This window comes from Ambystoma mexicanum, chromosome 9 (genome assembly GCF_040938575.1).
Source record: "Ambystoma mexicanum isolate Mex_15411 chromosome 9, UKY_AmexF1_1, whole genome shotgun sequence".
Classification (NCBI taxonomy): Eukaryota; Metazoa; Chordata; class Amphibia; order Caudata; family Ambystomatidae; genus Ambystoma; species Ambystoma mexicanum.
Genome location: NC_090931.1, coordinates 31,847,300 through 31,869,055, shown reverse-complemented (window position 1 = coordinate 31,869,055; position 21,756 = coordinate 31,847,300).

Here is a 21,756-nt window from a genome sequence, read left to right as displayed (position 1 = left end):
GGTCGGGTGCTTCGCCAACACTGGCGCTTCGCCAACACTGGCGGGAACGTTGTCTCGCGGAGCACAGGCTCACGAGATCTCGTTATGCCCAGATCTCGCGAGGCCGCGCTCCCGCGATCACGTGACGTTTCCACACACCTCCTTTACTGGGAAAAAGGATGGATGGTCATTCCATGACAAAGTCTGCAAACTTGCTGGGTCTCCTTCTCTCTCTCTGGGGTCTACTCCGATCTGGACATGGGGCAGGACTGCGGGGACGCTCTTGAAGAGGTGCAGGTGATTGGAGTTCTCCTTGTCTTGCTCTTCGCTGTGACTCTGTGAGTGGGGTTGAAGAGTTGGGGCTTGAAAACTCGTTGCCGTAGTGTGACTCTGAGTTATCTCTTTCTGAGAGGTGAGAGTTTTCAGATGTCTCCTGGTGGTTTTGATCTTCTCCGGCTTCCCAGTGTGGCTGTTCAATTGATCCTTTCCTGCGGTACATGGCCACCCTTTCTAGATTCCATTTCCTTCCGTCGCTGGTGCAAATGTGGTTTGACCCTTTCTCCAGGACTTCTATGGGACTGCTGTATCTGGAGCCAGTCGAAGTGTCTTTGTGGGGAAGGCGTATCTTTACTAGGTCGCCTTTGTTAACTACCGTGTGGCGAGCGGCTCGACGCAAGTCCCCTTGATTCTTCATGGCTTCTTTGTTATGCTGCATGCGGAAAACTACGTCTTCCATGTCCACTTCTTCGTCGGCCCTCACTTGGTGGAGCCACGGTGGTACCAGTGTAGATGCTGCCCTTCTCCCCCTTAGCAGATGGAATGGCGAAACACCTGTGACGGCGTTGGGGGTGATGCGGTGGGCTGCTACAGCTTCCTTGACTGTCTTGTACGGGTCTAGGCCCGAGGCATGCGCCAGTTGCAGCGTCCCTTTGATGAAGCGGTTTGCCCGCTCAACCAGGCCATTGGCCTGTGGGTGGTAAAGACTTGCTCTCCGCTGTCGAATGTTGCTGAGTTTGAGGAATTTCTCCATTTCTCGAGAGACCAGCTGGACTCCGTTGTCCGTGACAAGTTCTTCTGGTAGGCCTTCCCGCTGGAATACGGCGGTGAGTGCTTCGATGACTGTGCTTGTGGTGATGTCTGAAGTGAAGTCAACTTCGACCCATTTTGAGAAATAGTCGACGATGACTATCCCGTTCTGGGGGTATGTTGTCCAAAGGCCCAATGAAATCCAAACCTAGTTTGCGCCTAGTTTGCTTGCCTCACAGTTAGGCGCTTGTCGCTGTTGGTGCACTCATGGCACCTTTCAACCATTTGTCGTATGTCCTGGTCTATGCCCGGCCACCAGTAGGCATCGCGTATCCTGCGTCTGGTCATGTTGCATCCCAGATGGCCTGAGTGTGCTCTGCACAGTATCACTTTGCGGATTCCGCTGGGCGGGATGACTTGATTGCCTCTGAGAATGAGGCCGTTCATGGTGGTGATTTCCTCGTTCACCTTCCAGTAAGGATGAAGGCCTTCGGGGATCGCTCTCTCGTCGGGCCACCCTTCGCGAACCCAGGCACCTACGCGCCGTAGGCCATCGTCCTGCTCGAATTCCTCCTGCCAGTGGCGCTCACTCAGGTCCATGTACTCACTGTTCCTCAAGTCACCGATGGAGGCTACGACACACTCATCTTCCAAGAATGTGGTACCAGGGGCGCTTTGGTTCAGGAGCCTGGACATGCAGTCCGCTTGTGCGTTTTTCCAACCCGCAATGTGGACTATCTCGTATGTATATTCTTGAAGCTTTGCTGCTATCCTGGCCAGCCTCGGGGTGGCAGTCTTGGTGCCACCCGGGCTCAACATGTGTCATGATGCCCACTCCCGGGGAGCCGGTTGAAGCCCTGCGTCCCCGAAAGCGGACATCCAGTCCCCAAGGAAGGACCCAGCAACCCCATATAGGGGCCCTTTGGACAGTGTCCTGGCGCCTATGGCGCCAGGCTCATAAAAGACATCAGTCCTGGTGCCATAGGCGCCAGGCTCATTATGGAAGTGCTTGGGTGCACTTACCTGATGCAGACCATGCTGCAGGATCCCGGCCTCCTTGAGGCCTGAAAGGAACTACTTTACCTGTGGGACTAATTTACCATCCGGGCATGGTCGGGGAAGGATACATACCTGATTGGAGGAAGGATACATACCTGGAACTTCTTCCAAGGCTATTTAAACCCCACCCGAACAGCCACACGTGCTTCGCGTTGTTCTGCATCTAGCAGCTGGACGTTCACTGTGTCTGCTCCTGCATCCTGACTTCTGCCACGCCTGCCAGCATCCTGGATCACCTGCAAAGGAAGAGAAGAAGAGAACAGAAGAAGGAAAAGTCCTTACCTGCTAAATCCGCATCCCGGAGACATCTCGCCGACAATCCTGAAAAGGAAGACTTTTATTTAAAAGCTCATCGCGTCGATTGCTGCAGCGCCGCATCCCACTCACCTTTACAGGGCGCCTCCATGTTCAGCAGCGATCATCCGGATTCGCAGTCACGCCCCAGCGCCTAGGGAGAAAAAGACCAGAACAAAAGGTGAGAGAGAGAAGGGAATATGGAAAGCTAAATCTCCATGTTAAGACTTACCTGTTGATTCATTCCCTCTTCATTTCGGGTCTGCGCCGCATCCTGGCATTTCTGGACCCCGGCCCATAAGGGGAAAAAGAGACATCAGCGTTAATGAGCGAATGAAAAGACATTACCAAAAAACGCTCATTAAAGACTTACCTGATTTCTACAAGGATTTCACCTCTCATCTCGGGTCGGTGCCTGTTCCCCGGCATTCCGTACCCCGGCCCCTATGGGGAAAAAGACACTAGCATTAGTACATTAATGCATGGACACAAGGGGAACCTCTTATCAAAAAACTTACCTGGAAGCCAAGCAAGTTTGGTTCTCACCAATCCGAAAATCCAGTGAAGTAACTGGATACCAACGCGCCCCTGCATCAGAAGCAGGATGGAGAGCTCGTCCTTCCAGACCCCAAGGTGAGACGCTACGAGGAATCACAGAATGGTTTTGAGGAGGGTGAGAGGGGAAAGTGGGAGGCTGATTGCATTACCCCGCAGACAGTTAATCCCCTATTTTCGCCTACAGAAGGATACTTCTGCGAGCCAGACAAATCAGATTTGGGGGCCCGGTCCAGTCCGTCTTCCAAACCCTGCGCATCACCTTAGAAGAGGTCACAGCAGCGCGAACCAGGCCAGCGCCTCCGTGGGAGTCAGGTGAGCGTTACAACATGTGAATGAGGGGTTTGTGGTCGGTGACCAACCTGAATCTCGTGCCCCAAACATAAGATCTGAAGTAGTCGACGGCCCAGGTACATGCGAACATTTCTTTCTCAACGGTGGAGTAATTCTTCTCCGATGATGATAGCGCTTTTGGTGCAAATGCCACAATGTTTTCAGTGTCTCCCTTTTTCTGGGTCAAGGTGGCCCCCAGGCCGTATGCGCTGGTGTCTGTAGTAATGCAGGTGTCCCATTCAGGGTTGAACGGTTTCAGGCATGGCGCGTGTAGACTTCTCCTTTTGATTTCACCGAACGCTTCGTTTTGCTCTGGGCCCCAGGAGTAGGCTGCCCCCTTCTTCAGAAGCTCCCTCATGGGGGACGTGGTCTCGGAGAACCTTGGGACGAATTTAGCATAGTACTCGGCTAGGCCCAGGAATGAGCGTAGTTCCTCTCTGGACATCGGAACCGGGGCTTCTGTTATGGCCTCCATGAGGTTCTTCTTGGGGCTGACGCCTTCACTTGAGATGCAGTACCCAAGGTATTCTACCTTGCTCACTCCAAAGACACATTTTTCGTGGCGTAGATGAACGCCCACCTCTTGAAGCTTGTTCAGGACTGCCCTGAGTGCTTTGTCATGGGTCTCGTTGTCTTTTGCATACACGAGAATATCGTCTTGAAAAAAGGAAACATTTGTGAGTCCTTTAAGTAGAGAGTTCATCATCCTCTGGAATGCGGAAGCTGCCGACGACAACCCAAATGGCATGCGGGTATATTGAAAGGTGCCGAAAGGAGTGATGAACGCTGTCAGGGGGCGGGAGGATTTGTGTAGAGGAATCTGGTGATAGGCGTCACGCATGTCCAGCTTCGAGAAGATTGCCGCCTCTTTCATCATGAGGACAATCTCGTTGATGCTGGGGAGAGGAAAGCTATCCATGACTACCTCTAGATTAAGGCTTCTCAGGTCGATGTATATTCTGAGGTCGTTGCTGGATTTCTTTTTGACCAAAACCACTGGACTCAGCCACTCTGAAGACTCCACGGTCTCGATGGTTCCTTCTTCGACCATCTTCCGAAGGTGGGCGTCCAATGCGGGTCTCGCCGTGGCAGGTACTGCCCTGGCGTTATGTTTCACCGGGACCGCGTTGGGTTTCAGGCGAATCTTGTGGACAAAGTTTCTCATTTTCCCTGGGTTTTCGGAAAACAGGCTCGGGAAAATCTCCTTATAATTTTGCGCTGCTCCTAAGGAAACCATGAGTACCTGTTCTGGAGTGCTGGGATCTAGTTTTATGCTGAGTTTGTGTTGATCGTCCCATCCCAGCACGGCTGGGCCTTTGGGTGAGAAGTACACTTTGGTGGTGTTAGACCTCCCTTTGAAATCGATCCGGGCTCTGATGTAGCCTAGGAGGTCGACAGTTGCACCTCCGAACACTGTCGGTTTTTGCCTGGTCGTTCTGATCTCTACTTGTGCTTGTCCCATCATCTTCTTATACGTGTTGATGTGAAGGATTGTGAGGTCAGATCCTGAATCTGTCATGACACGTGTTTCCATTCCGTCCACTTTAATGGTGCAGTGGGGCTTTTCCCTCCTGGCATGAGGGGCGTTGACCATGACGACCATGGGTCTGTCCTGTAGTTCGTCATCATCGCTTGAAGCGCAGTCACCATCGACGTGGGAAACGGTTTTCTCCCGCCACGTGCATGCCGGGGCCACATGACCAATGCATCCACACTTGGAGCACTCCTTATTCCTGGCGGGGCAGTCGCGATCATTCGCCATGTGCTTGGTGCTGGCGTATCTATAGCATTTCGGCACCTCCTTTTGCCTGGGGCCTTTGTCTCTGGGGCTGTCGCGGGACTGCTTGTCTCTGCGCCCTCTCCAATGTAGCGCTGCAAGTTCGGGCACGGGCAGGTGGCTTCCCGTCTCTTTGCGTCTGCTGGAGGTTTCTTCCTCCGCCCTGGCAATTTGGATGGCCTTGTCAAGGGTGACCTCCTTTTCTTGGATGAACTTGTCCTGGACTTTCCTAGAGTTAGTGTGAACGACGAGCATGTCGCAGATAACCTGTTCTGCATTTTCGCCAAAGGCGCAAAGAGAAGCCAGCTCCCTCATCCTGGTGACATAGTCGTCCGCGGGTTCGCTCCCTTCCTGTTTACGGGTGTAGAACCTCAGCCTGTGCAGTACCACGTTCTCCTTATTCGTGACGAGTCGCTTCCTTGTAGACGTCGTCGTCGGCTGCAGGTATTGCTTTCAAGCTGGCAAAGATGTGCTGACCTTCAACCCCCAATGAATTTAGCAGCATCGCCCTCTTCCTGACGGGGGCATATCGCGTGCCCCCCACCGCCTCCAGATAGGTGGAGAAGAGGGGCTCTCACTGCATCCATGGAATTGCTGGGGTCCCTGGCGAAGGGAGAAACGCAGGGGGCGGTGTGGCGCCTTGCATGGTGGGCCCGTGGGTCTTTTGATGTCCTCGTCGCCAATTATGTTGTGGCCTTAACGGACGACAGGATGCTGCAGGGGGTTCTAACTGTCTTTATTGCAAGACAAACAGGTGGGCATAAACTTGGCTGAGTGCAACAGGGGAACTACTCACAGTTCAGGGCCATCACTTGCCCCCAGTTACATCACTGGGGGCAAGGTGTGCACAAGGATGGCACGCTGCAAGCTTCCAGGGCCCCCATGTGGCCTCCTATGGCTTTGGACCTATGCCCTGGAAGCTGGAGTCATTAGGCTCTTCAGTGCCTCACTTTCAATGGCTCCTTAACAGGAGCAGCGCTCTCGGTCGACCTGCTTGGTCTGGCGCTTCGCCAACACTGGCGCTTCGCCAACACTGGCGGGATCGTTGTCTCGCGGAGCGCAGGCTCGCGAGATCTCGTTATGCCCAGATCTCGCGAGACCGTGCTCCTGCGATCACGTGACGTCCCCACACATCACGTGATCAACGTAAGTGTGTTGCTCTGCCCCACAGGTCCAGCAATAAAGACCCGGCGATTGGAAACGCTGGGGAGTCCTGCCGAGTGACGTTCAAAGCGTGCTTCATTAGAATGTGATAATGTGGAAAGACATTGAAAAGCCATTTAAGGTAAACTTTGGCAAGTGACATGAATAGGCCTTTAAGGACAACCGTTCTGTACTCAGGAGACGTCGGCATCAGACTCGCCCCCACACTCCTACAATTCAGAAAAGAACTCAAGACCCAACTCTTAACAGAGTCTCTTCTCCTCAACACCTAAGCCAAACCATCGCCCCCGTGCCACCTGACTTGCTAGACGTTGCCTGCCCCTCTCTTCCCCGCCACCCGTTACAGCTGTACCCCTCCTCTGTGCCCCTCTGTATCCCACACCCAGCTGTATATCTGTTCTGTTACCTCTGAAAAGAGCTCCTTTATGCATCTGTTCTGGTGTTTACCTCTGTAAAAAGCTCTGTTATCTATCTGTACTGGTGTATACCTCTGTCAAGCGCTCCGTTATGTATTTGTACTGGTGTATATCTCTGTAAAGCACTCAATTATGTATCTGTGCTGGTGTATACCTCTGTAAAGTGCTCTGTTATGTATCTGTACTGTTGTATAGCTCTGTAAAGTGCTCTGTTATGTATCTGTACTGATATATACCTCTGTAAAGCACTCCGTTAAGCATCTGTACTGGTGTTTACCTCTGTAAAGCACTCCGTTGTGTATCTGTACTGGTGTATAGCTCTGTAAAGCGCTCCGTTATCTATCTGTACTGGAGTATACCCCTGTAAAGTGCTCTGTTATGCATCTGTACTGGTTTATACCTCTGTAAAGTGCTCAATTATGTATCTGTACTGGTGTATACCTCTGTAAAGTGCTCTGTTGTGTATCTGTATTTGTGTTTATCTCTATAAAGTGCTCCGTTATGTATCTGTACTGGTGTATAGCTCTGTAAAGCGCTCCGTTATCTATCTGTACTGGTGTATACCTCTGTAAAGCACTCTGTTATGCATCTGTACTGGTGTTTGCCTCTGTAAAGCACTCTGTTGTGTATCCGTACTGGTATCCGTACTGGTATATACCTCTGTACTGGTGTACCTCTGTACTGGTGTATACCTCTGTAAAGCACTCAATTATGTATCTGTGCTGGTGTATACCTCTGTAAAGTGCTCTGTTATGTATCTGCACTGGTATATAACTCTGTAAAGTGCTCTGGTATGTATCTGTACTGATATATACCTACATATACCTATTTAAAGCGCTTCACTATGTATCTGTACTGGTATATATCTCTGTAAAGCGCTCCGTTAAGCATCTGTACTGGTGTTTACCTCTGTAAAGCACTCCATTGTGTATCTGTACTAGTGTTTACCTCTGTAAAGTGCTCCGTTATCTATCTGTACTGGTGTATACCTATGTCAAGCGCTCCGTTATGTATTTGTACTGGTGTATAGCTCTGTAAAGTGCTCTGTTATGTATCTGTACTGATATATACCTATTTAAAGCACTTCGCTATGTATCTGTACTGGTATATACCTCTGTAAAGCACTCAGTTAAGCATCTGTACTGGTGTTTACCTCTGTAAAGCACTCCATTGTGTATCTGTACTAGTGTTTACCGCTGTAAAGTGCTCTGTTATCTATCTGTACTGGTGTATACCTCTGTCAAGCGCTCCGTTATGTATTTGTACTGGTGTATATCTCTGTAAAGCACTCAATTATGTATCTGTGCTGGTGTATACCTCTGTAAAGTGCTCTGTTATGTATCTGTACTGGTGTATAGCTCTATAAAGTGCTCTGTTATGTATCTGTACTGATATATACCTATTTAAAGCGCTTCGCTATGTATCTGTACTGGTATATACTTCTGTAAAGCACTCCGTTAAGCATCTGTACTGGACTGGTGTTTACCTCTGTAAAGCACTCCGTTGTGTATCTGTACTGGTGTATAGCTCTGTAAAGCATATCTGTTGCATATCTGTACTGGTGTTTATCTCTAGATAGTGCTCTGTTATCTATCTGTACTGGTGTATACCTCTGTAAAACACTCTGTTATGCATCTGTACTGGTGTTTACCTCTGTAAAGCACTCTGTTGCATATCTGTACTGGTGTATACCTCTGTAAAGCGCTCCATTATCTAACTGTATTGGTGTTCACCTCTGTAAAGTGCTCCGTTAATTATCTGTACTGGTGTATAGCTCTGTAAAGCGCTCTGTTACCTATCTGTACTCTTGTATACCTCTGTAAAACACTCTGTTATCTATCTGTACTGGTGTATACCTCTGTAAAGCACTCCCTTATCTATCTGTACTGGAGTATACCTCTGTAAAGTGCTCCGTTCTGCATCTGTACTGGTGTATACCTCTGTAAAGCACTCAATTATGTATCTGTACTGGTGTATACCTCTGTAAAGCACTCCGTTATGTATCTATACTGGTGTTTATCGCTATGAAGTGCTCCGTTATGTATCTTTACTGGTGTATAGCTCTGTAACGCGCTCCATTATCTATCTGTACTGGTGTATACCTCTGTAAAGCGCTCCGTTATACATCTGTACTGTAGTTTAACTCTGTAAAGCACCCTGTTATCTAACTGTACTGGTTTATACCTCTGTAAAGTGCTCCGATATATCTGTACTGTTGCATACCTCTGTAAAGCACTCTGTTATCTATCTGTACTGGTGTATACCTCTGTCAAGCGCTCCATTATGTATCTGTACTGTTGTGTGCCACTGTAAAGCGCTCTGTTATGCATCCAGGTGTTTACCTCTGTAAAGTGCTCTGTTGTGTATCTGTACTGGGGTTTACCTCTATCAAGCGCTCCATTATGTATCTGTACTGGTGTATAGCTCTGTAAAGCGCTCAGTTATCTATCTGTTCTGGTGTATACCTCTGTAAAGCACTCCATTATGCATCTGTACTGGTGTTTACCTCTGTAAAGCGCTCCATTATGTATCTGTACTGGTGTATAGCTCTGTAAACCGATCCGTTATCTATCTGTACTGGTGTTTACCTCTATAAAGCGCTCCGTTATGTGTCTGTACTGGTGAATAGCTCTGTAAAGCACTCTGTTATGTATCTGTACTGGTGTTTATCTCTATAAAGCGCTCCGTTATTAATCTGTACTGGTGTATACCTCTGTAAAGCGTTCCGTTATGTATCTGTACTGTTATGTACCTCTGTAAAGTGCTCCTTATCTATCTGTACTGGTGTATACCTCTGTAAAGCATTCCGTTATGTATCTGTACTGTTGTGTACCTCTGTAAAGCGCTCCTTATCTATCTGTACTGGTGTATACCTCTGTAAAGCGCTCCGTTATTAATCTGTACTGGTGTATACCTCTGTAAAGCGCTCCGTTATCTATCTGTACTGGTGTATACCTCTGTAAAGCGCTCCGTTATTAATCTGTACTGGTGTATACCTCTGTAAAGCGCTCCGTTATCTATCTGTACTGGTGTGTACCTCTGTAAAGCGCTCCTTATCTACCTGTACTGGTGTATACCTCTGTAAAGCACTCTGTTATCTATCTGTACTGGTGTATACCTTAGTCAAGCGCTCCATTATGTATCTGTACTGTTGTGTGCCACTGTAAAGCGCTCTGTTATGCATCCAGGTGTTTACCTCTGTAAAGTGCTCTGTTGTGTATCTGTACTGGGGTGTACCTCTATCAAGCACTCCATTATGTATCTGTACTGGTGTATAGCTCTGTAAAGCGCTCAGTTATCTATCTGTTCTGGTGTATACCTCTGTAAAGCACTCCATTATGCATCTGTACTGGTGTTTACCTCTGTAAAGCGCTCCATTATGTATCTGTACTGGTGTATAGCTCTGTAAACCGATCCGTTATCTATCTGTACTGGTGTTTACCTCTATAAAGCTCTCTGTTATGTGTCTGTACTGGTGAATAGCTCTGTAAAGCACTCTGTTATGTATCTGTACTGGTGTTTATCTCTATAAAGCTCTCCGTTATTAATCTGTACTGGTGTTTACCTCTGTAAAGCGTTCTGTTATGTATCTGTACTGTTGTGTACCTCTGTAAAGTGCTCCGTTATCTATCTGTACTGGTGTATACCTCTGTAAAGCGCTCTGTTATCTATCTGTACTGGTGTGTACCTCTGTAAAGCGCTCCTTATCTATCTGTACTGGTGTATACCTCTGTAAAGCTTTCCATTATTTATCTGTACTGGTGTATACCTCTGTAAAGCGCTCCTTATCTATCTGTACTGGTGTATACCTCTGTAAAGCGCTCCGTTACCTATCTGTACTGCTGTATACCTCTGTAAAGCGTTCCGTTATCTATCTGTACTGTTGTGTACCTCTGTAAAGCACTCCGTTATGTATCTGTACTGTTGTGTACCTCTGTAAAGTGCTCCGTTATTAATCTGTACTGGTGAATACCTCTGTAAAGCACTCTGTTATCTATCTGCATTGGTGTGTACCTCTGTAAAGCGCCCTGTTGCTTCTCTGAGCCAGGGCAGCGCTCAATAAATACCATAATAATAATAAAAAATTAAAAAATAACCAAAGGTCCGCACCTGTAAAGGAGACACAGAGAATGCAAAATTCTGGAATAAACGGGGACTCTGGGTGAAGAATGGGTGCAGGCAAATGAGTTGCGCAGGAAATGTCACTGTTCCATGATATGTCTTCTAAAAGGCATCAGGAAGGTTTAAACATAACTAAGGTCCTTTAAGCATGACCACCACCTCTGCAAATACATTTATTTTGTCTTTGGTGCTTAACAGCGTTGAGCGAGTGCTTCTAGGAGCTTCCTGAGGTGGTGATTTTGTGTTGGGTTGATGATCTGGTGGAATGGTTCCAACAGGGCGGTGAGGTCCAAGCAGCAGAGGCATGTGGCTTGAAGAAGCTTGGGACAGGCAGGCAATGTCTGAGTCGGTGAAGCTCACAAGCACATCAAGGTGGGCATCAGGGCCCTTCCTTAGCTTCTAGGTGGCCCAGTTCAAGGTCTCCATGGGTAAGGGGAGGCCTTTCTTCTGTCCTTTGCAACTTGTAAGGTTTCTGGACAGCACTTGCAGGGGTTCTGCCACGTCCAGTTAGCAGGGTCCTGGGCACCAGTGCCTCAGTTGCAGTGAGCCTTGTCCACAGAGCAGTGTGAGCACAAATGCACCCTTGTGATGTGTAGCGAGGAGAGGTTTCCTAAGCACCAATGCACCCTTATGATGCATAGCGAGGAGAGGTTTCCTAAGCACCAATGTGCCCCTGTGAAGCGTAGCGAGGAGAGGTTTCCTAAGCACCAATGCACCCTTGCGATGTGTAGCGAGGAGAGGTTTCCTAAGCACCAATGCACCCTTACTATGCGTAGCGAGGAGAGGTTTCCTAAGCACCAATGCACCCTCATGATGCATAGCGAGGAGAGGTTTCCTAAGCACCAATGCACCCTTGCGATGCGTAGCGAGGAGAGGTTTCCTAAGCACCAATGCGCCCATGCGATGTGTAGCGAGGAGAGATTTCCTAAGCACCAATGCACCCTTACTATGCATAGCGAGGAGAGGTTTCCTAAGCACCAATGCACCCTCATGATGCATAGCGAGGAGAGGTTTCCTAAGCACCAATGCACCCTTGCGATGCGTAGCGAGGAGAGGTATCCTAAGCACCAATGCGCTCATGCGATGTGTAGCGAGGAGAGGTTTCCTAAGCACCAATGCACCCTTACTATGCATAGCGAGGAGAGGTTTCCTAAGCTCCAATGCACCCATGCGTTGCGTAGCGAGGAGAGGTTTCCTAAGCACCAATGCACCCTTGCGATGCGTAGCGAGGAGAGATTTCCTAAGCACCAAAACGCCCATGCAATGCATAGCGAGGAGAGGTTTCCTAAGCACAAATGCACCCTTGCAATGCATAGCGAGGAGAGGTTTCCTAAGCAGCAATGCACCCTTGCGATGTGTAGCAAGGAGAAGTTGCCTAAGCACCAATGCGTCCTTGCAATGCGTAGCGAGGAGCGGTTTCCTAAGAACCAGTGCACCCCCTTGCGATGTATAGTGAGAACAGGTTTCCTAAGCAGCAATGCGCTGATGCAATGTGTAGCAAAGAGAGGTTTCCTAAGCACCAATGCGCCCGTGGGATGCGTAGCGAGGAGAGGTTTCCTAAGCACCAATGCACCCTTGCGATGCGTAGCGAGGAGAGGTTTCCTAAGCACCAATGCGGCCTTGCGATGTGTAGCGAGGAGTGGTTTCCTAAGCAGCAATGCGCCGGTGCGATGCATAGCAAGGAGAGGTTTCCTAAGCACAAATGCGCCTGTGTGATGCGTAGCGAGGAGAGGTTTCCTAAGCACCAATGCGCCCTTGTGATGCATAGCGAGGAGAGGTTTCCTTAGCACCAATGCGCCCTTGCGATGCGTAGCGAGGAGAGATTTCCTAAGCAGCAATGTGCCGGTGCGATGCGTAGCGAGGAGAGGTTTCCTAAGCACCAATACGCCCTTGTGATGCGTAGCAAGGAGAGGTTTCCTAAGCACCAATGCACCCTTGCGATGCATAGCGAGGAGAAATTTCCTAAGCATCAATGCGCCCTTGCGATGTTTAGCGAGGAGAGGTTTCTTAAGCAGCAATGTGCTGGTGCGATCCGTAGCGAGGAAAGGTTTCTTAAGCACCAATGTGCCCTTGCGATGCGTAGCGAGGAGAGGTTTCCTAAGCACCAATGCACCTTTGCGATGTCTAGCGAGGAGAGGTTTCCTAAGCACCAATGCGCCCTTGCGATGCATAGAGAGGAGAGGTTTCCTAAGCACCAATGCGCCCCTTGCGATGCGTAGCGAGGAGAGGTTCCCTAAGCACCAATGCACCCTTGCAATGCGTAAAGAGGAGAGGTTTCCTAAGCACCAATGCTCCCTTGCGATGCGTAGTGAGGAGAGGTTTCCTAAGCAGCAATGTGCCGGTGCGATGCTGTTAGGCAGAATCCTGTGCAGTGCCCTTAGGGACCAATACACACAATTAAGACTACAAGTGGTAATACAAGTTCACCTTTGGTACAAGCCTGTACAACACAGTAAAGTGGTAGCAGTAGCGGAGCAGCCAGGCTTACTCAAGAGTATATGAGCAGTAGCAGAGATTACACAAAGGGACCACAATTACTGTGACTCAAGCAAACACTGACTCAAGGTTTTTTGGTTGCAAAGTAAAAGTACATTTATTTTGAACCATCTGTTTGTAAAACACTTCTATTAAATCAAACCACACTTCAAATACACTACACACAACCAATTCCCCTCGTGAAGAATAACTCAATTTAAGTACCTTAGGATTTGACAGACCGGTGTTATGAAACAAAGACGTTACCGGGAATACATATGCAATCACTTTTTGACAGTAATGACAGTTCGGTCTTACTAAAGATACGCGTACCCGCGGGAAGAAATGTCACCGGAGTTAAAACACACTTAGCACCTGAGTTAACACAAGAGAGTTGGGGACAAAAATCATAGGCAATACTTTTGTCACGGCAGACAGAATCAGTGAACACTTTCTAACAAGAAGATAAAAGTCAATAGGCCTGCGCCAGTGTCAAGTGGAACAGGGTTCCTATTGTCGAGGATCACACAGTCAGATAGTTCACGAGTCAAGGTTGCCAGGAGTACTTGGATATTTTCAAAACAAGGAGGCAAAAGGTATAAGAGGGAAGGAAGAAAAGGGCAAGCCTTTAGTGAGGAGAAAAGGGTTCACCCTAGTTCCTCGAAGTCGGACACAGTACCTTATTCTTTGGAGAAGCTGGTGCCACAGCAGTTGTTCCTGGTGGTTTCCTGCAAACTCACTGTTCTTGGAGCTTCAGTCGTGGGGACAAGAAGGAGGACATCTGGAGTGATCTGCACTACCCAGGGATGAGGCCAGCAGCAGCGACGGTGAATAAAAGGTGCGCTCTTTTAAAACAGGAGAGGCTCTTCAGATGGCTATCTGGACCACTACAGCAGTGTGCAGCGATTTCAACCATGAAGAGGATCCCACCAGGCTCAAGGGAAGAAGACTCCGGACTGGATCTTATCTGGTCGTTGAAGGGTAGATAGCTCAGGACTGCAGCAGGGCTTCACCGGGACTCGGGGTTGCAGCAGCCGTCTTCTTCTCCGATTCTCTTCGGTTCCTTGCAGTTCCAGTGGTGACTCTGACTTCCAGCCCAAGAGTCCTGCCTTTTATGCGAAAATCCCCCATTCACACAGCCTGGCTGTCAATCTCACAGCAGGGTGGTGGTCCAGCCCGGACAACCCTTCCAGCAATGGACACAAAGTGCGACTTGGGTTTCCAAGGATTCCCTGTGCAGGGGGTGACTACACCCCTCCCTCACATTCATCACACCTAGACACCCAGGTGCCAAGAGGAGGGCTTCTTCGCAGAAGCCCGCCAAAAGACGGTGAATAAAGTAGGCAAACTTGGTTTGCCACGCAAAGTAAAACACAAGAAGGACTTTAACAAAAAGAAATGGTGACTAAACCAGCCCGGAGCTGAAATAAAAAGTATTTGTGCAAGCGGGTTTAGGTTCGAGGCTACCACATTAGCCTGGAACAATACCACGTTTGTGTAGTATAATCGCGGTAGAAAAGTACGGGTAGATACCACTGCCACCAGCCAAGTCTAAATGTTAAAAGAGCAAAACAGACCTCAGAGAGGCACAGACAAAAAGGGATAGGAATTACCCCTTTCCAGTACGCCATGTAAGATGGGGTGCATTGGGTCTGTAGTTTTAAATGACTACATAAAGTTAATGGCAACTTTACATGTTTCTGGGGGACAGTAGTCAGCCCCAGAAAAATTGAGTCAGTGGGAAGTCTAAAAGACAACCCTGTGTTACTGCACTGAAGGTGCTGTGTAACACACACACAAAAGTGGGGCTCTTGGAGTGGTGTGCTCCAGAGCCCAAGATCACACAAACAGTAGAAATACACATGGCAAAACACATGTAAGAGTGGGAAAACGGCTCACACGCTTATCAAGTGAAAAACTAAACTCCAGAAATCCAGCAAAGGTGCTGGGGGATTCACTAGGTGAGGGAAATTAGCCATTGAATGAGAATTCTCCCTAACAATCACCCCCCAGACTAAGGGACAGGAGGATTTAATCCACTCCTGGATGGATCTCATACCTGTAGTTGGTTAAAAACATCCTAGAGAGACCATCAGCATTTTGGTGGTGACTTCCTGCTCTGTGCTCAAAGGTTTTCCTGTGTAAGCTATATGACTTACACACCCTTTGAGAAACATCTTTCTTTTTAACTCTATAGGGGATCTGGTTGACCAGTCCCTCAGAAGTTGGTACAACTCCTGAACCTGTGATAGGCTTTTTTAAGGAGTGCTTATAAAGGATTCCCTTAGATCTAGAGGAGCCTCCAGGGTTCCTCACCACATCTCTTTTGGGAGCAGGTTGGGTCTCAAGCATCTTGGTTGGGGGGGCTGGTGATAAGCAAGGTACATGCTTCCCCTTCCTCTTAGATCTAACCTTACCTACTTTAGGAGTTTTTCTCCTAACATTAGGATTTGGGTTGGAGTCTTCAGTGGAAGGTCCAACAGTCTGAAGGTTTTTGGCCTTAGACTTTTCTTTTCTGGTTTTCCACCAGCACTGAGAATTACCAGTTCTCTAATGCCTAGAGAGGGGTCCAGTTGGTCTATCCATCTCTTCCCCAGAAGCAGGGGGAGTCAGAGACTTTAAAACTGGGGGCACAATGATGGAGCTTGGTTTGGGCTCCCATTTCCCTAACATACTAGCCTGAAATGTTCCTGGGTTAGAGGTCAACTTACTAAGACCAGGGCTCGTAGTGGGGTTCTCTGTAGAGGTTCCCACATACGCAGAGTGGTCCCTTAAGGTGGCTTCTCTAACCAATTTGGTTTGGTTCTGCTTCTCCATACTGGGAGGCCTGGGGGTACTGGATACTACTCTTAGAGTTTTTAGATCATTCCCCAACAGGACTCTCCCAGGCACCTCACTCTGAATACTGACAGGGATCCTTACTGTCATTTTGTTGTACTTAATGAGAACTGGTAGAATAGGAACCATTTGCACAGGGCCTCCAGCAAGTTTGGTGGGATCTTTGGGGCCTTAGCAACATCCTCAGGTCTGAAAAATCTTTCATCCACAGCTGTTCTGCTGACCCCAGTGTCTCTCATGGCAGGGATGGCCTGGCCATTGACAAGAACACTGTCCACATAATACTCCCTAGAGTTTTGCAGGAATGGAGTCATACACATCACTATGTGGTTTCTTACCAAGACCCTTGGACTTTAAGGATACAGTTTCTTGAAGAGCCAAAGGTTCTTCGACAAACAGGTGAAAGAGGGCACTGGCCATCTGTACTTCTCCCTCTGGGGAGAAGGCTAAGGAGGTAGTGCTGACCCCTGCAGGGTTACCCTTGCATCTGGGATCTCCTCTCATATGGTCAGTTGACACAAAATTAAAGCATTTACCAAATGCTCTCTGGAATGGGGGTCTGTCCTGACCTACCTCTGGTTTGGCACCAGGAGGTACACTAGCCCTATTTGGTTTCCTTTGTGGCTTACCCTGGTTATGTTTGGGGACCTCTTCTGAATGGGAGGTATTGGAATTCGCCTTGTCATCTTTCTTTGGCTGCTTTCCCTCCCCCTTCTTCTGAGTTGCCCCAGAATCCTTGTGAGTAGCCCTGTTGGCAACCCACAAGTCAGCAGCCTTAGCTAACTTCTTAGGATCTATCTCCTTTGAATCAGCCAAGTGCTGTCTAAGCTCAGGAGAGCAGGCATCATAGATTGACTCCAACATCACAAGATTCCTCAAACCTTCATAAGTGAAAAAGGACAGGTACAGTCTTTGGCTGATTCCGGCGCTGCTCTTGTGCTGAAAAATGATGTGAGCAAGCGGCAAAACAAAAGATCTTAACCTCTCAGACTGTAGAGAGACAAAATATGGAAAAATATATACACTAGACCTTAATGGAGTTTGCACTAGTAATCCAAAATAGACCTTATTTTGGTAAATAGATTTTTAGGCAAAATCACTGCTGCACGAGACAATTTGGTTTGATTTTCTTAGCCTTGATTGCTTGCTTTTATTTTGGGATTACTTAAATAATATATTCAATTTGAATTGTAAAGTCATTCAAATCCAAACATCAATAGAGTTCTTGATGAAATAAATGTTCAGTATTTTATCACAGAATACTGGTTTGTATCCAATATGTATCCAAAGGTTAGAGGTTAATGTAACAAAAATAATACTTTATAGTATCCAGCCTGTTCCCTTCGTGACACGTGTTTCCCTGCCTGCTTTTTGGCGGTTCCTCAGGGGTTTAGTGGCTGATTGTTATCAAAGAAATCATCTGAATTGTTCCCATAATTCGAAATTTATCAACTTAAAACATTTGATTCCTGTTGAGACAGAATATAAAAAAATATAGTAAAAAACTTGAAATTTTCGAAAAAAAACAAACTAGAATGAGATCTTCAGGAAAATTTTCAAATTTGCAAGCAATTAATTTGTTAGGGCAATTGTAAAGCCAAATGCAGTGAGAGTGTTGAAACAGAAATAATGGGGAGCAAAGAAAACGTATTACAACTTACATGTATGCTCTGTAGTTTGTTTGTAAAGTGAATGGTCTCCAATTTGGGCGTTCAAAACGATATGCCTCCAGGGCGGAGTTCGTGATGGCAAATAGGATAATGGCCAAGCTGTTAGCCGAACAGGTTGCTGCCTCTAGGCTCGAGGTCGTCGTGGCACTACATAGACAGAAAGTAAGTAAGTATGGTAATGACTGTTTATGTGTGTCATAGTTGATCGGACACGTGTTAACTCTAAGAGAAAATTCACAAGTATCTTATTTACATTAGCGTAATGGCCATGCTGTTAGCTGATCAGGTTGATGTGCGCCTTCATAAGTGTTCAATTTGTAACCCTTAACCCAACCATCTACGTTTTTCAAACATTCACACACCCAGGTAGCCCAAGGGGTACCATCATGCTTTTTGGGGGTTCTAAACCTCTTAAGATACTGGGAAGGGGTCTTTCCAATCCTAGCTCTTAATGCTAGTTTCACACACTCATAATCCTGTTTATCCACCTCCCCCAACTCCATTACAGCATCACTTGCAACAGGGGGAAGCCTAGAGAAAAGCCAGGGAATCAGCTGATTCCCTGAGATACCTTGAATCCCATGATTGTACTCAAACAGTGCTAACCAATCCAAAACATCAAGTTTAGTCTCATACATACCAATCATAAGGAGATAGCTATGGTGGGGGGTGAAGGGAGGGGGGCGCTGAAGCCCACCGCTCTCTAGCCCGCAATGGCAGTGCCCATGAGGGCTTCCAGACTCCCCGGCCTTCCAGACAGTGCAAGCATTGCAAGCACCAATAGTATTAACCCAAGGCACCAGGGTCATGCAGTTATGGAGCCCAAGGAAGGGCATGACAGACCATGCCACACCCCATACATAATGAAGTCCCCCTTACAAGTGCCCCCTGCTGATGCATTCACCCCTTGGCACGTGGGCATCCATAATAGCATACAGGGGCCAACACTGGTGTTTACATCAGTGCCCCGACATGTTTCCCAGCCCCTCTAGCACACTGCAAACCCAGAGTACATTCCTTAGCTCTCATTGTATATTGAGCACTCTGTGGCATATTAAGCACTCTTAATGGCACTTTGAGCATCCCCCAACAGACTATGAGCTACAGAGCAGCTCCTTCAAATAAATGCAGCACCTTTGACATGCTCAGCAGTCCCCTTGAAGAATGAGCATCCTCCTGGCACACAGAGCAGCCCCTTAGCACGCTCAGCAGTCCCCTTGCAGAATGAGCATCCTCCTGGCACACAAAGCAGCCCTTTAGCACGCTCAACAGTCCCCTTGAAGAATGAGCATTCTCCTGGCACACAGAGGAGCCCCTTGGGATGTCCAGCCGTCCCCTTGAAGAATGAGCATCCTCCTGGCACACAGAGCAGCCCCTTAGCACGCCCAGCAGTCCCCTTGAAGAATGAGCCTCCTCCTGGCACACAGAGCAGCCATTAGCACGCTCAGCAGTCCCCTTGAAGAATGAGCATCCTCCTGGCACACAGAGCAGCCCCTTAGCACGCTCAGCAGTCCCCTTGCAGAATGAGCATCCTCCTGGCACACAAAGCAGCCCTTTAGCACGCTCAACAGTCCCCTTGAAGAATGAGCATTCTCCTGGCACACAAAGCAGCCCTTTAGCACGCTCAACAGTCCCCTTGAAGAATGAGCATCCTCCTGGCACACAGAGCAGCCATTAGCATGCTCAGCAGTCCCCTTGAAGAATGAGCATCCTCTTGGCACACAGAGCAGCCCCTTAGCGCACGCCCAGCGGTCCCCTTGATGAATGAGCATCCTCCTGGCACACAGAGCAGCCCCTTAGCTCGCTCAGCAGTCCCCTTGAAGAATGAGCATTCTCCTGGCACACAGAGGAGCCCCTTAGCATGTCCAGCAGTCCCCTTGAAGAATGAGCATCCTCCTGGCACACAGAGCAGCCCTTAGCACGCTCAGCAGTCCCCTTGAAGAATGAGCATCCTCCTGGAATGCATGGCAGCCCTTTAGCACGCTCAGCAGCCCCCTTGAAGAATGAGCATCCTCCTGGAATACACGGCAGCCCTTTAGCACGCTCAGCAGCCCCCTTGAAGAATGAGCATCCTCCTGGAATACATGGCAGCCCCTTAGCACGCTCAGCAGTCCCCTTGAAGAATGAGAATCTTCCTGGCACACAGAGCAGCCCCTTAGAATGCCCAGCGGCCCCCTTGAAAAATAAGACTTGTTAGGGAGAATTCTCATTTATGGCTACTTTCCCTTACCTAGTGAGTCCCTCTGCAGCTTTGCTGGATTTCAGGGGGTTATTTTGTCCACCTGGTAAGAGTGTGAGCCTGTTTCCCATTCTTACATGTGTTTTGCCATGTGTATTTCTACTTTTTGTGTGATCTTGGGCTTTGGAGCCACACCAATCCATGAGCCCCAGTTTTTGTGTGTGTCACAGAGCACCATCAGTGCAGTAACACAGGGTTGTCTTTGAGACGTCCCACTGAATCAATTTTTCTAGGGCTGACTACTGTCCCCTCAAACCTCGAACATAAACCCGCTTGAACAAATACTTTTTATTTCGGCTCCGGTCGTGTTTAGTCGCCATTTCTTTTTGTTAAAGTCTTTCTTGTGTTTCACTTTGTGTGGCAAACCAGGTTTGCCTTCTTTGTTCACCGTCTTTTGGCGGGCTTTTGCGCAGAAGCCCTCCTTTGGTGCCTGGGTGTCTAGGTGGGCTGAATGTGAGGGAGGGGTGGAGTCACACCCTGAACAGGGTCTCCTTGGAGACCCAAGTCGCACTTTGTATTGATTGGCTGAGGTGGTTGTCCGGGCCGGACAACGCCCTTGCTGATTGACAGCCAGGCTGTGTGAATGGGTAATTTTCGCATAAAAGGCAGGACTCTTGGGCTGGAAGTCAGAGTCGCCACTGGAACTGCAAAGAACCGAAAAGAAGCCGAGAAGAAGACGGCTGCTGCACCCCCGAGTCCCGGTGAAGCCCTGCAGCAGTCCTGAGCTATCTACCCTTCAATGACAAGAGAAGATCCGGTCCGGAGTCTTCTTCCCTTGAGCCTGGTGGGATCAACCAGCTCATCTTCCACAGCCAGAGGATCTTCTTCGTGGTCGAAATCGCTGCACACTGCTGTAGTGGTCCGGATAGCTATCTGAAGAGCCTCTCCTGTTTTAAAGGAGCGCACCTTTTATTCACCGTCACTGCTGCTGGCCTCATCCCTGGGTAGTGCAGATCACTCCAGACGTCCTCCTTCTTGTCTCCACGACTGAAGCTCCAGGAACTGTGAGTCTGCAGGAAACTACCAGGAACAACTGCCGTGGCACCAGCGTTCTGCAACAAATAAGGTACTGTGTCCGACTTAGAGGAATTGGGGTGAACCCTTCTTCCTCACAAAAGGCTTGTCCTTTTCTTTCTTCCCTCTCATAACGTTTGCCTCCTCTTCTGACAATATCTAAGCACTCCTGGCAATCTTAAATCGTGAACTGTTCTAACTGTGTGATCCTCGGCAACAGTGACCCTGTTCCACTTGACACTGGCACAGGCCTATTGACTTTTATCTTCGTGTTAGAAAGTGCCCTCTGATTGTCTCTGCCTTGACAAAAGTATTGCCTATGATTTTTGTCCCCAACTCTCTTGTGTTAACTCAGGTGCTAAGTGTGTTTTAACTCCGGTTACATTTATTCCCGCGGGTACGGGTATCTTTAGTAAGACCGAACTGTCATTACTGTCAAAAAGTGATCGCATATGTACTCCAGGTAACATCTTTGTTTCATAACACCGGTCTGTCAAATCCTAAGGTACTTACCTTGAGTTGTTCTGCACAAGGGGAATTGGTTATGTGTAGTGTATTTGAAGTGTGGATAATTTTACTAGAAGTGAAGTGTTTTGTGAACAGATGGTTTAAAAATAAATGTACTTACATTTTTTAACCAGAAACCTTGAGTCAGTGTTTGAGTTACAGTAATTGTAGTCCTTTGTGTAATCTCTACTACTGCTAATTTACTCTTGAGATAAGTCTGGCTGCTCCGCTATTGCTACCACTATAACTGTGTAGTACGGGCTTGTACCAAAGGTGAACATTTATTAC